The following is a 5369-nucleotide window of genomic DNA, read 5'->3' as shown; positions in this document are numbered from 1 at the left end:
GATTGAATTTTGGTACTTCGATCACATTGAAGAATCACTCTCGTAGCTCGATTTTGAGCTATTTGTAATTTACTCAGTTGCGTTTCACTCATACATACTAACAATGTTGCACAAAATTCAAAATGGGGCGCAATAATCGACTTGTACACCTCGTATATATAGATATAGCATTACCTATTCTATTTAAGAAACTTATCTTTTTGCCTATCTTTTTAGCATATAATTACAGTGATCTTCTAAGCGCAGTTTACTATCTATCATTATTCCAAGGTATTTAATTTTATCTACACACTCAATCACAGTTCCATTCCTGCATTTTAATACAATATTATCATTCAATATCATTCTTGTACTCCTGACTATCATACATTTAGTTTTACACGCATTCAATTTTAACTTATTTGCATTCAATCCTCTATTCTATTAAACCCTGTATTCATTTTCCTTTCCACCTCTTTACAACTATCACCTGTTACATATAATACCGTATCATCAGTAAACATTTTTATATTACACTCACTCGTACAAACATTGACTATGTCATTTATATATATAATAAATAATAAAGGACTTAATACCGAACCCTGCGGTACACCGTATTTGGTTGCAATTAAGTATTTCAAAAGTATTTATTCTGGAATCTTACTTGCTATTTCCTGTCGCTTAGATATGACCTTAACCAGTCTAGAACAATATCTCTTATACCATATTGATACAACTTTTCCAATAACCTATCTCTATCTACAGTCTCAAAAGCCCGTTTGAGATCCATAAATATAACTCCTACCTTTTTGCCTTCACTAACTAACAATTTCCACTCATCAATAACTACCTGGATTGTTTTTCACAGGAGTGATTACTTCTAAACCCCGATTGGTGGTCAGTTAGAATATTATTGCTTTCCAGATACCTTTCCAATTGTTCTTTTACTACCAACTCTATGACCTTTTCATAGGTTGGAAGTACATTAATTGGTCTATACTCGCACGCTTTCTTTGGTTTATCTATCTTAGGAATCGGTAATATTGTAGATATTTTCCATTCATCTGGGCATTGACCTTTACTAAGAGAATTGTTTATCAATTCCACTAATTCTTCCTTAACTACACAAAAAGCTATCTATAATATATTACTGGTTATACCTTCATCAGTACTTTTTTATTAGGTAATCTTGTAATAATTTGCTCTAATGTATTCAAGTCAATTGCGCTAAAGCTCTCCATTTTTAAATCACTATCTTCACTATTACAAATAGATTTAACTTCCACAATTGCCTTTACTTTACATTCATCAATAAATCTGACAATATCATTTATACTCTGTATATAGTACAAATTAAAATTATCCGCTAAATTATTTACATTACTGTTACTTAATATCTCAAAATTAATGTTATGTACATCATTGTCTGTCTTTAACTCCCTCCTTAAAAGTTCTTTTAAAGTTTTCCATAATGTCTTAAAATCATTTTTATTATTATCTATCATTGTTTCATAGTACTGTTTTTTCCTAGTTTTAATAAGCCTAACCACAGCATTCCGTTCTGATTTAAAGTTTTCCCAGTCTTGATCATCACCAGTATATATTGCTCTATAGTAAGCTTTATCCTTATTATCCGCAGCTATTCTTATATCCTCTGTATACCACTTTTTCCCGGCCCATATTTTCGGAATTTTGAATTTTTTCTTAGGAGCTAGCATCTCCAGTGCATTTAATATTTTCTCGATAAATTTATTCGCTTTCATATTAACGCTTGCATTTCCAGTTATAGGCTGATTCTGTTCCTTATTTGTTTCTAGTAATCTAATAAATTCATCTACCTTAAAACTACTAAAATCTCTGGCAGTAAATTCACTGTATTTAACTATTGACTTATTTAGACCCACATCAATCTTTAGTCAAGAATGATCAGTTATTTTCGGTTTATCATATACTTGTACTTCCACGTCTTTATTAGCGAAAACCAAGTCTATCATTGTTTGGCTGCCTTTTGTTATTCTCGTTGGCCTACTCACATATTGTTTCATGCCTAGATTTAGTATTGACATACGCAGTTTTCTCGTATAAAATGAATCAATCATTAAATCTATATTAAAATCACCAACCACTATACATTCGCGTTTATTTATTAAATCTTCCACAATATCTTCTATAAAACTTATAAAATCACCATCCGCTGCACTTGGAGAATGATAAATTAACAATACTATACCTCTAAACAAGCTGTCTCTTAAATCTATGGCTATACACCAGCAGTTCAATATTAACTTTTTTAACCAAGACTATTTCGTATTTTATGTCGTCTCGTACATACATGCAAACCCCTCCTGTATGTCTACTTTCAGAATCGCATCTAACTATATTATACCCTGGCGTAAACACTTCACTATCTTCTATGTCTGGCGTTAATCTAGTCTCAGATAGCGCCAGTATTGCAGGTTTTGTTGTCTTCATGACCTGTTGTTGAAGTCCATCGATATGCGCCAAGAGGCTTTGTGCGTTTGTGTGTATAATTGCACCATCTTCAGTCTTTGATTGCTATTTTATCCCTTCACAGCTAGTCTTCTTTTTTACTTCTTCCATTAATCTCATAAACGTCGGGCAATCGGCACTCAAGGCATCATGATCAACATTCAACTGCAGATTATATGACTTGTTTTTATGCATACAGTTTATACATTTCCTTATTTCTGTTGTGCATTCCCTGGCTAAGTGATTACCAGCACACTTGTGGCATGTATCCTGTCTCATGTAATACTTGGCTATGTGCCGGAAACCCCAACATTAAAGCATCTCTTAACATCAAAATACTCAAACACCGGGCATTTATTCCAACCTATATTTATTTTCCCTCTTTTCAGCAATACCTCACAAGTCAATTCGTCTACCTCAAGTATCAGAGAGCCTTCATTTCCTCTTCTTTCTTTAATGGGCCGCTTAGTATCGTCCTTATCTACCTTAACTATTCTTTTCAATAGTTTTATATAGAAACTATCCTTTACTACATTACTGATATTTTGCTTTTTTATAGTATCCAATAAACTTTCATCTTCCATATTCATTACATCCATTTCTATATTAACAATTTTTATCTTTGGTTTAAGCTTCCTTGGTTCCTGAATTTTGAAATCTTCACCTAAATTAACCTGCATTGAGGTTTTCAGCTCTTCTAACTCCCTCGTGCTTTCACAACCAAGAATAACCGATTATCCATTACCTCCTTTTCTAAATTTTGATATACCTACTGCCAAATTGGTTATGTCTACCCTCTCTTTTACTTGCTTCTAGTAGTTTCACTAGCTTGTTGTTTCTTAGGTCTTACGATTATCACATTTTCTTTCTTCTTCTCTTTTACCGCTTCAGAAAAATTTTTCTGTACTTTATCAACAGTTTTAGTGGTATTTTGTTGCATAATTTCCTTTAGCTCAGCTAATTCATGCTTAAGATCATTTAATTCCTCTTGCACAATATCTTTAATTAACTTTTTTATTTCATTTTTTAGATCGTTTTTACATAACATTGCACCTCTCATCTCCTTCATCACATTTATGAGCCCATCAATTTTTGTATCAATGTTTAGCTTACTTGCATTTCCTGAAGTATCCGGAGTCGAACCCGTCGAGTTCATTGCTCTCTGTCTGTCTTTGCTACCTACTGTTATTGATTTCCTCATTTCTGTTTTATCAATTTCAACTGAGAATTGATCAAAAGGACCTTCACATTTTACCAATTCCTTATTTTTATTATATATTTTATTTATTCAATATTTTGTTTATTCAAGCAACCAGGGTGAAAAACCAAATTAAGACAAGCCTTACATTGCACAATCAGGCTCTTTATCTCTTTCTTACATGCAGAGCACCGATACTCCACACATTCAGAATCAATCATATTGATATTATTCACTAAGTCACACGTCTGTGTCCCACATACTTCGTGCTACAATCCCTGCTGACTAATATGTCCGCCAGTCTATCGCTTATTCAGCATTTTTCATATACCAATGCTAGCCGAGTATACCCAGACCGCTAAACTATGTACTTTCTTATATATGCATAATGTGCCCCGCACCACTCACTCCTTACTGTATACAGCCATCATCCAAAAATACTTATACTTTACGTATTTATCCACTATTCATCCAGAGTATACACAACACACAACCGTTCTCCTACCTCTACTCCTAGAGAGAGAGAGAAAGAGAGAGGGAGGGAGAGAGAGAGAGGGGGAGGGGGAGAGAGAGGGAGAGAGGGAGGGAGAGAGGGAGGGAGAGAGGGAGAGAGGGAAAGAGAGGGAGAGAGAGGGAGGGAGAGGGAGAGAGAGGGAGGGATTGATTGATTGATCTTTATTAGCTTTCTCAACTATTTGTAGTACATAAAATTACATATTAAATTCCATTATTATATATATATTCCTTTAACCTACGCTTAAATGATTCAATTTTTTCACTACTTTTTGTTTCGGCTGGTAACGCGTTATACATTTTCACTCCTTCGTAGAACATACTCTTTTGCGCGCTTCTTGTTCTACGAAGTAGTTGTATTGCAATGTCCCCGGCTTGTCGTGTTTGTCTTTCACTCTCATTTCCTACTATTTCTATTCTATTTTTTAATTGATTTGGTAATATATTCTTTAAAATCTTAAAAATAAATATGCACACGTTATAATATAGTCTTTGTCTTACGGACATGAACTGCAACGTTTGCAGCATGTGTTCCACTTTGGTATATCTATCACATTGCAATATAACTCTCATGGCTCGATTTTGCGCTATCTGTAATTTATCCAGCTGTGTTTCCCCCATATCTATTAACAACGTTGCGCAGTATTCAAAGTGAGGCGCTGTAATTGATTTATATACAATGCACCTGGTATACATTGATATAAATTTACCTATTCTATTTAAAAAACTTGTTTTTTCCTATTTTTTTAACATATAATCATAGTGGTCTTTAAATCGGAGTTTATCATCAATAATTATACAAGTATTTAATTGTTTCTACTCGCTCTATCTCAGTTCCATCCAAACATTTCAACGCAATATTTCCTTTCAATTCTTTCCTTATACTCCTGACTATCATGTATTTAGTTTTTCCTGCGTTCATTTTCAATTTATTTACATTCATCCATTTTTCTACTATTCTATTTAAATACCATATTCATTTTATTCTCTAATTCCGCACTGTTTACTCCACTTACATATATTAATATATCATCTGCAAACATTTTTATACTACATTTTTCCGGGCAGACTTTAACTATATCATTTATATATACAATAAATAATAAAGGTCCTAAAACTGACCCTTGTGGCACGCCATATTCTGTATCAATCAGTTTTGACCATTTATTATTGAAACGGACCTGTT

The sequence above is a fragment of the Anoplolepis gracilipes genome, unplaced genomic scaffold, assembly GCF_047496725.1.
Source record: "Anoplolepis gracilipes unplaced genomic scaffold, ASM4749672v1 Contig28, whole genome shotgun sequence".
Taxonomy (NCBI): Eukaryota; Metazoa; Arthropoda; class Insecta; order Hymenoptera; family Formicidae; genus Anoplolepis; species Anoplolepis gracilipes.
Note: the sequence above shows the minus strand (reverse complement) of the source record.